General features: G+C 15.9%; 1 protein-coding gene across 3 annotated transcripts in view; it reads right to left on the minus strand.

Annotated features, from left to right (window-relative positions):
- Positions 1-12,244, minus strand: part of LOC411502 (SPARC-related modular calcium-binding protein 1) — a 37,155-nt gene that overhangs the window by 24,192 nt on the left and 719 nt on the right. The gene's annotated exons all lie outside the window — the stretch shown is intronic.

A 12,244-nucleotide genomic window follows, 5' to 3' on the forward strand; every position in this document is an offset into this window, starting at 1 on the left:
ATTATGAAAAAAAGAAGAGAAAAAAAATTATATTATAATATTTATATATTATAAATTGCTATATAGAAATATATAATATTTAAGATATTTAGATCATTTAAATAACTTTTCATATAATTACTTGATGTAACAGTTAATTTGTTATATTATATTCATATGTGAATAGATATATAATATATGGATGATATATAATTACAATATATCATTTTTTCTATTAAGATATACAAATTTCTTAATAAGAATTTTTTTTAAAATATAATATATAAAAATCGACATATATATTATTAAATTTTTTTTATATAGTATATCAAATTAAAACATATTTAACGATTTATAATCCAAAATTTATTTATAAATTATGAATCCAAAGTTTTGTTCTATACAGGACATTAATATGTTTATGAAATAATATGTTTTTGAAAGCTCCATTTTAAACATTAAAACATACATAAAAATTGATGTATAAAAATATCGTTGCTTCTAAATTAATAAATAATAAAAAAAAACAAAAATTTAAATTGTTTATAATTTAATAAATGAATTTTAAGTTTTTATATCAATTTTTATTTTTTTTAATTTCAATTTTTTTTCTTTTAATTTCTAGAATCGATCTTCTAAAATTATCCCACGAATATATTAATACTTTATATAATTAATTTTTTGTTGATCTATTATTAAATCTTTAAAAATAAAATAATTTAATCAAATAAGAAAGATTTAGTAGAAATATTATTTTTAAATTAAAAATATGAGAGAAACCAATTTATTACGAAGAAAATAAGAATAATAAATTTTGAAATAAAAACAAATGCAAGATTATAAAAATATATATGAAAAAAACAGATATTTCAATAATTTATATTTCATAAAATATTGTGACTATAAAAGTTATTTGATTTAAAATTTAAATCAAAATAAAAATTTAAATCAGAATAAAAATGGGAATTTTAAGATCAACTTCATTTTTTAAATGAATTATATATATATATATATATATATAAAAACTATAATATATATATATATATATATATATATATATATATATATAAAAACTATAATATATATATATATATATATATATATATATATATATATATAAATATTATATATATATAAAAAGAATTTTATATACATTAACTGATTTATCTAGATATTCCTTATAAAAAAATATTATTAATCATATCAGAAAACTATTGATTTAGGAGATATTTCAATTTAAATATTGGGATTTTATATTATTAGAATTAAAGAATAAGAAAATAATAATCTCTTATAATTAACTCTTATTCAGTAAGACAATATGTAAAAACAAATCTTTTATTGATATTGTTTACTATTTTTTAATACTGTTAATAATCTTACTATTTTTTATTTTTTATTTATTTTGCATCATGATTTGTTTAAGTTGAAGCATTAATGAATAAAACAATTATATATACAATATATTAATAGAATTTAATTAATAGAATTTTATAATTTTATTTTCAAGAAAAGTTTTGCAATTTTTATTGTATTTAGCATTATAAATATATCATAAACAAAAATCTTTTTATGTATTTCTCATTAACTGTAAGTATAATTAAGAAAAAAAGTTTTAAAAAAGAATGGTCTATTTCTTTCCGAATTTTATCAATAAAAATAAAAATAAAAATCTAAAAAACTTTTAATAAATATTTGATATTTTTATTGATTTTGTAATGATTTAAAAATAAAATATAAAGTAATATATTTTTAATATAAAGCATATAGCTAATAATTTTGCGTTGAGAAAGAGAAATATAATATATTGAATCAGTTAAACATTTTTGTGATCAATTATTATAAATTTTACAATATAAAATTTCGAAAATATCATTCTTTTTTTATTGAATTATTACGAATAAATATGAAAAATATATAATTGCAGAGAATAATAAGATTAAAATTTTTTTTTTCATAGATTATTTTAAACTATATCGTTTCATATTTAATAATATCAATTATTATAAATTTTACAATATAAAATTTCGAAAATATCATTCTTTTTTTATTGAATTATTACGAATAAATATGAAAAATATATAATTGCAGAGAATAATAAGATTAAAATTTTTTTTTTCATAGATTATTTTAAACTATATCGTTTCATATTTAATAATATCAATTATTATAAATTTTATAATATAAAATTTCGAAAATATCATTCTTTTTTTATTGAATTATTACGAATAAATATGAAAAATATATAATTGCAGAGAATAATAAGATTAAAATTTTTTTTTTCATAGATTATTTTAAACTATATCGTTTCATATTTAATATTATTAAATATGAAACGATAAAATACTAAGATTATTACATCTTATAAGTCAAATAGAAAGTCAAATTGAAAATATATTAATTATGAACTTTTTTTCTTTGTTTCGAAACATTAAATTCATTTTAGAAATATTGCTTACTTATTATAATATATTCTATATTTATATTCCTTATACTAAAAAAAGAAGAGAATAAAAGAAAAAACAAAAAAAAAATTTTAATAGATTGATACCTTAGTATCCCCATAGTTACGATTATAAAAAAATTGATTATAGAATGAATAGATATCTGAATGATAAAATATCAAAGACAATTCAATTTAAACTACGATATAAAAATCTTAATAGTCTAGATTTAATAGTCTCAATAGTCTATAATTAAGATCCAAGATCCAAGATTAACATATTTGATATATACACACTGATTATATATATATATATAATTATGAATATAATTGCTTATTATTTCATCGGCACATTAATTGTTATTTAAATCAAGTTAAAATTAATATTCATATGCGAAAGAGCTAATTCCTATTCTTTGGGAATTTAATAAAAATTTATTGATAAGATATAATATAAATATGAAAAAAAATATAAATATGAAAAAGAAGCGAAAAACGGAAACAAGACTAAAATATTGATTTTAAATTAATAAAACGTTATACAGCGATTATAAAAAATTATTATGTTATTAACATTATTTAGCTCCGAAGGAATTATATATTATTTATATAAATATAATCTTTGAAAAAAAATTCATAAATTTTTAATAGATTTTTATTAATAAGTTTTGTATACATTCTTCTGTTGATAATATTAATAACAAATTAATATTTTTACTAATTTCAATAATTTCGAATAAAGAAATTTAATTTTAAAAAAATTTCAATTATTAAAAATTGCAATTAATTAATTTATTTATTTATTATTTATTTATTTATTATACAAAAATATTATTATTATTTATTATTATTATTTATTTATGGAGTTAGAGATAAGGAGGAGGTTATGGAGATAAAGTTAAAAATAATTATCTAGACATGAAATAACTAGAAAGTCTTAAATTCATTTAATTCTATTATATTTTATTATGTACAACTTAATTTGTTTCTATCTTAAATTTTTATAAAATTTTTTAAAACAAAAAAAATTATTTGTTAATCGATTTTAATGATTATGTGATAAACTTTTTAAAGATTCAAAATAATCCATAAAAAATAAAAAAAAGAATATTTGTTAACATCTGAATATTCGAAATAAGCACACAAGAAAGTATTTCTTAATATAAGAAAAAAGAAAAGAAAGAAAAGAGAATCTTGTAAGATATTGGTTCTTTCCAAACAGGTTTTTTTAGATACATTCTTTCTCTATTTTAATCTTCATCATTTGTGTAACCAACTTCTTATTAATTATCATTTATCTTCGTTCCGAGAGATTAAGATATAAATTTTAAGATGTTTTTCTTTTTTTTTTTCCAATAAAAAATTTTTATTAAGTAGATAGATATTATATTTCAAATAAAACACGATTCATCAATTATGTTATATTGAAGATGAAAACTTCGATAATTTTTTTTTTCTTAATGATATTAGAATGTAATATAATGTATGTAATATTTTTATAAAAATTTATTTATAATTTAATTTTTTTATTTATTTCTTTTCTATGAATTTTTTTTTAAAATTAAAAAATATTATATTTATTTGAAAAAAAAATTTAAAAATTTCTACTTTTTTATTTAATAATGCAAATTACATCTCCATTATTGCCAATTATTGTTTAAAATTTAATTAAAATCTTGGCATTTTTTAACTAATTTTTGATGTATGAAATTATAACCTTTATATTTTTTAAATAATTAAATGTCTTATTAAAACTTTTACTAATATCCAAATGAGGTTTATTGAAAGTTTATATTGCATTATACTTATTTATACTATGTAGTTAAATTTTTTTACATATGTATTAAAATTATAATAATAGAAATAATATTATTTTCAAGACAATTAATGAAAACATAATCATAAAAATATCAATGAATAATATAATATTATTATGTTTAATATAGAATGATAGAATATTTACTAGTAGAATTTTTTTTTATTAGAAGAAATATAACTAAAAATTATTATTAATATAATATAACTAATAAACTAATATAACTAATAAAATTAATTAATTTTAACAAAAATATTATTTTATATAGATTTTTTATATTTATTAATTTTTATTTCTACTTAAATCGATAACTTTTTGCATGCATATTCGAGATGATTGTTTATAAAGTAGACACAATAATGCAAAACATGCAAATTTGAATATTGAGATAGGATTTGTTGAATAAAGATTAAATATCTCGAAAATTTACGAGTTTTTATAATATAGTATATATAAGTTTATATAATATAATATAGTTTATATAATATAGTTTTTATAATTTGTATATCCACAGTAAAAATAAAAGATCTGATTTTTTATGAAAATCGAATTAGAAATATAAAACGATTGTGACCTAATAAATGACAAAGCAAGTATTGCTATAAATTTTGTTACATATATATATATATATATATTTATTTGATGATTGCAAAAATAATTGTAATAATTTTGAAATATTGTAATAATGTAATATAATTATGAAACATCACAAATTTATGATTTATTTCATCTAAATAAATTATATTGTTTCATTTATATTATTTATAAATTTTATACTTGAAATTTTTTTTAATTATCTTACTCGTTATCCTATATTTATATAGGATATAATTATATATATATAGATTATATAGATTATTTTATTATAATATAATAATTTAATTTAATATAAAAATTGATATATGATAGATATATTATTAATCTCCTATTATTATAATTATATCCTAATATCCTATATTATAATTATTTTTTTAATAACTTTTGTTACAATTATTTTTAAATTTTTCTTCATTACTGAAAAAATGATAAAATCATATATTTACTAATTTTTTATGCCAATTTGTTTATTCTTTATATTGTTTATTAAAGTTTTCGTAAATAATGCATTTCGTAAATATTTTTATTTCGTTATAATATATAATTTTAAATTAAATTTTTATTTTTTTTTTTATGTTAAAATCATAATATTTATATTTATATGTAAATTAAATTTTTATTTTTTTTTATATTAAAATTATAATATTTATATTTATATGTAAATAATATTTTTAACGATTGTCATCAATGTTGTTCATCAATATTAAACATAAAAAAATAGTCACCAATTTGAACATGTCTTATAAAGTAAGAAAGTTTATTGTACTATTTATTTGATCTTGCGTGACTTTCAATAATTAATACTTATCTTCTCAATATCAACTATTATATCGCAATAAAAGAAATAGCATTCTACTTAAAAAAATAGAGATAACCTCCTCTTCATCTAAAAAATATAAAATATTTGTATTACAATATGCTCCTTCTCTTCTCTACAGTGCAAGTTTTGTATACATTTTTTCATATTACTACAAATAACAATAATATTCACATTAATATATAATAAGGTAGATATAATGAGTGTCTTACTCTGTATAATATAAAATTCTTATAATTATATTTTATTAAAAATATTATATATATTATATATATTGTCAAATATTTGTTAAATATTTTTTAATATTTTATATTTAATATTTAATATTTTTAATATTATAATTTTTTAAAATTATTCTGTTTTGTTATGTTTTAAATTTTTGAAAATATAAATATTATTTATTTATTAAAAATATATTATAAAATAAAATAAATACATATATATTATATAAAATTGAAAAAACAAAGTTGAAGTGATATCTGATTAAGATTATTGATATTATTTTGAAACAAATATCATTTAAAAAAAATATTGATTATAATTAGAACAATATACATGCTATTAATATAATATGATTTCGGAAAAAAATATTCTTGTATTACTTCTCTATTAGAATCTTCATTTTATAAAATTTTTTTATAATAAAATTTATAATTGAATTAAATATACTTGGAAGTAAAAATTGCTGTCTCTCATTCCTATTAACATCCCTAAATTACTAATAACACATTATTGCATTTATAACACATGTAATAACACATATGTGTATTTTTCGAAATTAGCTATCTAGATCGATTTTTTATCTCAGTTTTAAAAAATTATTATAAAAATGTGACACAAAATTCGTGTTCGATTTACATACATTCCATGTTAATAAGTTAAATTCATAGCCAATGGAATGGGAACAGTATAAAACATAATTAGTTATGATAGAGAAATCATTTTCGCTATATCATCATATATAATCATGTTCTATATTATGAATAAAAAACTGATTGAAAATAATATAATATAAGTTTTAATCATGAATCTAGTTTTTTTTTTATCTTAATAAATAGTATCAATTTATAATATTAATAAATAATGGAATGCAAAAATTATTAATGCGAAATGTTTTATAACAAATTTAATGTTGTATTAAATATTAATGACAGCATGATATAGTAAGAATGTTATTGAGAATTAATGATATTGTTAATGACATATTAATAACGATATATTATTATTTTTAATCTTAAAAAAATACTTTATAATTGTGATTATTTAATAATGATATTATTATTATGTTTTTAGTATTATTTAGTATTAAATTAAAAAATTTAGTATTAAAAAGATTTGTTCATAATTAAAATGTAATTCTAAAGATTTAAATAATGAACATAATGAAAAATTATTTCTGAGTATAATATTATAATTAATATTATATATTATAATATATAATATTAATTATTTCTGAGTATAATATTATAATTAATATTATATATTATAATATTAATATTATAATATTATGATATTCATTGATTATTTGCATATTATTATTTAAAATAAAAAGTATTTTTTTTTTATTTCAATATATTTATGAATGTAGAGATAAAATATACGTAACTTTTATAAAATAGTAATAAAAGAAAGATGATAAAAATAGATATATATTAAAAAAAACATTTTGATTATAGAGATTGTATATTTGTTTTATAATATTTATATATATATCAAATTATACATCATATCAAGTATACGAAATCAATTTAATAAATTAATAGAAATTTATTTCCAACTAAAATTTTGTGTTTTCTTGAAATGTCTTTTAATTTAACACATTTCTTAATTATTACATGTAATTAGCTACATCTAATCTAGGATAACGATATAAAACATTAAGTAATTTCTTTAATATATTAAATAAATGTATGAAGTATATTTCCAATTTTATTAACATACATATTTATAAAAGGAACACATCAGAAAGTTACGAATAAAAATATATCTTTTTAATTGATAAATCTAAAATATTATTAAAATATTTGGTTTTAATAATATTTTAATTGTAGATTTTTTAATTTTGTTGTTAATTGAAATATTTTAATTAATGTTGTTTTAAGATTATATTTTATTTTTTAATAAAATAATTATATTTGTTTTTAAATTTATTTTTTGCTTTTTTATATTTTAAATTTAATATAAATTTAATAATAATTTGATATAGATTATATTAATATAAATTATATTAATATAATAATTATATAATATAAATTATGTTACATATTATAAATTATGAAAAATATATATTTATATGACTTAAGAAAAATATAATATTATGATTTTATTATTCATAAAAATTAAATTAAAAAATTAATATGAATATTACTTCGTTATGCAATTAATTCATGAAAGAGATAAAATACACTCTTTTAGAAAATAAAAAACAAAAATTTTTATGGATATAAAGAAAAATAAATATCTTAACAAATGGATATAATAAATAAATAATTATAGTATGTACAATTACTATATGCATAAGTAATATATTATGTATTAATATTCATATAATAATAACTAATATTTTTAATGGTACTAATACAACTACAGCGATATTTTAATTTTATGATTATATGATATCTTAAATAAAAATGTTTTCAATTTTCATATTTTTAATTAATACATTTAATGTTTCTTGTTTTATTCACTCTTTCATGTTTTTTTATTAATTTTTTTTTCATATATTTATTTTAAATAAAAAAATTATATCAACAAAAAATTTTAAAGAAAATATTTTAATAATTGTCCATTAATTAATTAGATTATTTTGTTAATGTCTATTATAAATAAAAAATTTTTTTATTAAAAAATTTTACAATCATTCTCAAAATATACAATATTATTTTTCGAAATATTTAATAAAAAGATATGGAAAAATAAAAAAAAAAGTTTACGAATAATTATTAATAATGGAATTTCTAAATAAATGACTTTTATTAAGCGAAATTTGTATTGACAATATTATTGTTTAATGATTTAAGTATATATGAAAATCAATCAATATGAAATAAATCAATCAAAATGAGAACAATATGAAATAGAAAAAAATAATATATTTATGGATACTTATTAGAAATATGTAAAGTCGAAATGAAAAAATTGAAAAAAAAAATTAAAAAAATGTTGTTTGAATGCTAAATATATATATTTATGTATGAATTCCATTGAATAATAAATCTGTATCTATATATATTATTTCGAGAACACGAAAAAAAAATTATATTATATATATATATATATATATATATATATATATATATATTATATATATATTATATTTATATATTATTTTTGAATATATTTTTTTTTATCGAAAAGTCAATGATTTTTTAAAAAACACAAAATAAATAATCCACGATGCTAGCTAATAATAATTAAATTTTATTTTTGAGTATATATATATATATTTTTCATTTTTTTTAATTTAACCAATATGAACTTTATAAAATAAATAATTTTTGAATAATAAAATAAAATTTATAATAAATAAAAGAAAAAAATAAATAAAGAAGAAGAAAGTAAAATAAATTTCGTATAATTATAAAATAAATAAAATAACGCTGTTTAGCAACGTTTATGATAAATTTATATTATTATTAAGATTATAATATAACTATAAATATTTCAATAACGATAATGTCTTTTTCCTTTATTTTATTTTCTAACAAATAAATAATAGATAATATATTAATTATTATGAATTAAAATATATAATAATATATTCCGTATAATTATAAAAAATTTTTATTAATTAAGAAAAATTTGTATTTGTATAAATTTTTGTATATAAAATAGAATTAAAAATTATAATTAATCATATAGAATAAAATATCACATAAAATATAATACAAGAGAATACAAACACAAAACGCGAATAGTGCGCTTTGTAAAGAATATAAACATTTTCTCGATATATCAAGAAAGACTGGCGGAGAAATAATCCAAGAAACAGAACAAACAGAACGACAAAACCATCAAGTATAAATCTACTATCCAACTATAAAATATTCGCGGTTTATTAACATCGTTAATTTGCTATATTAACATCATTTTTTAAATTATAAAGTATGTGAAACATATATATATTAAACATATACATATTAAAATATTAAAATATATTAAAATATATTTTCAAAAATAACACGAGTAACATTTTTACGAATGACAATGAAACATAAATATGCAATATTTTCCATTTTGTTTAATTGTTAGGAAAATAATTAAAAGCTTATATATAATAATACTTATATATAATTATCCTGTAAAGTTGAAATGAAAAATTATACTATTTCTATTTTTATACTGAAGCTTATTTCTTTCTTTATGATTTAGAAGAAAACATGTTTACAAATAATAGTTTACAAATAAACTGGTAATATAAAAAAAGAATAAGATGTTCGACACTATTATTTTTATCATAATTAATTCGATAACGAAGAAATGAATAGTCGCGACATAAATAAATACGATTCTTTTTAATGATTGCCATCGTAAATCATCTATGTGAGTGTTACAACAATATCGCTGTGAAAATTGATTAGTTGTCATGATTTCTATTATGGATTTTAATCTAGAAATTAATTACTTGATTTCTATTCTAAATTTTATTTTAAAAATTAATTGCCATAATTTGTATTCTAATATTTTTTCAAGATTTATTTTTTTATGAATAATTCTTTGAAAAATTATAAATATATAAAATAAAATTTTCAAATTAAATATGTATTTTAAATCTTAATTAAAAATATTACTGTAATATCATATTATAATATTTATTTAATATTTTAATAAATTGATTATTATTGAACAGAATAATAGTATAAATTAAAATTTTGAAAATTTTTATCTTATAATATATTTTCAATATATTTCATTTCTAATAAATATATTTATTAAATTTTTTATATGAAATATATTATATTATATTATATATATATATATATATTATTTAATATATATATATATATATATTATATATATTATATATATATATTATATATTTATTATATATATATATATTAAATAATATATATATATATATATAATAATATATATATATATGCGAAACACACGTTTTATAAAAAATAAAAGTGAAATTAATTCATATTAATCACAGAAAAATTATAATACAAATGAAAAACTAATAATTGATTAATTCTAGAATAATTTAATAATTTTGTATCAGTTTTTTTACGCGTTTTTTACAAAAATATATTATTCGTATATTTTAAACTCAGTTTATCACACATCACTCAGAAATATCACATTGCTTATAATCTAATAATTAGTATTATAAGAATACTATAAGAAATTTCTAAATATCAAAATATTATTGTTTTTAAAATAAACATTTTAATTAAATTAATGATATATCATATACATGCAATATAAAAATTTTACCGTAATAATTTGAGGTTCCAAATATATTACCATGCACTGATAAAGAACATTACTATTTCGTGGAAAAAATTATCGTTTTAAAATCCTTCTTGGAATTATGAAAGAGAAAGAAAAAGAAAGTCGGAGAGAAAAAAGTGAGAGAAAGAAAAAGAAAATCAGAGAGAAAAAGAATGAATAAATGAGTAAGTAAATGAATGTGCGTGCGTGCGTGTGTGTGCGCGTGTGTGTGCGTGTATGTGAGTATAAGTGAGTGAGAGAGAAAGAATGAGTGAGTGAGTGAGTGAGTGAGTGAGTGAGTGAGTGAGAGAAAGAGAGAGAGAGAGAGAGAGAGAGAGAGAGAGAGAGAGAGAGAAAATTAGTATAATGCAATAAAATTTCGTAATAAGAAATCAAAATTATCATATATCATTCCACTGAATGTAAAAGCAGTAAGTTATCGGGTGCTCCACATAATTAAGTTAACAACGAGTATAATACTGGTCAGAGTTTCTCGATTGATCATTAACATTAAAGAAAGAAAGAAATAGGGAGAGAGAATGAAATAAAGATAGAAAAACAGAAACAGAGTCAGAGCCTTGATATCGCGTATTTATAATTAAATTAAAAAAAAATATTACATTGTCGGATCTCTAATCGAGCGTCGGATATTACTGCTATTTACCTTTCTTCTTTGCCTGGGACAAACAAAAGACTATTTGTATCGCATGGCGGAATACTTAAAAAGCTGTAGAACGCTTGTATTCGCACATTGAGTGCTAATAATTTTTTTTATCGAATTAAACAATTGTAAAAAAAAATTTCCTTTCATTGTTAAAAATACTATTTTCATCTATATTTCATAGTTATCATTTGCCTTAATTATCAAATCAATTATGTCGAATACTTTTTAAATACAGTAGACAATTTAACTGACTCTCCATAAATAATTACATCTGCATGCTACATTGCCTGTTTAAATTTAACAGAAGTATTAGTATATTAAAAATAAAAATATTGAAATTCATTTAATTCAATACTTTATAAAATATAAAATAAATGTAAAATAATATTTTAGTATTGAATTGACTTTTTAATCAACCTAGCTAAATTTTTAATTTAACTTAATAAATTTAACAAATTTTTTATAAATTTTATAATATAGATTTATAAATTT

The sequence above is a fragment of the Apis mellifera genome, linkage group LG7 (genome assembly GCF_003254395.2).
Source record: "Apis mellifera strain DH4 linkage group LG7, Amel_HAv3.1, whole genome shotgun sequence".
NCBI lineage: Eukaryota > Metazoa > Arthropoda > Insecta > Hymenoptera > Apidae > Apis > Apis mellifera.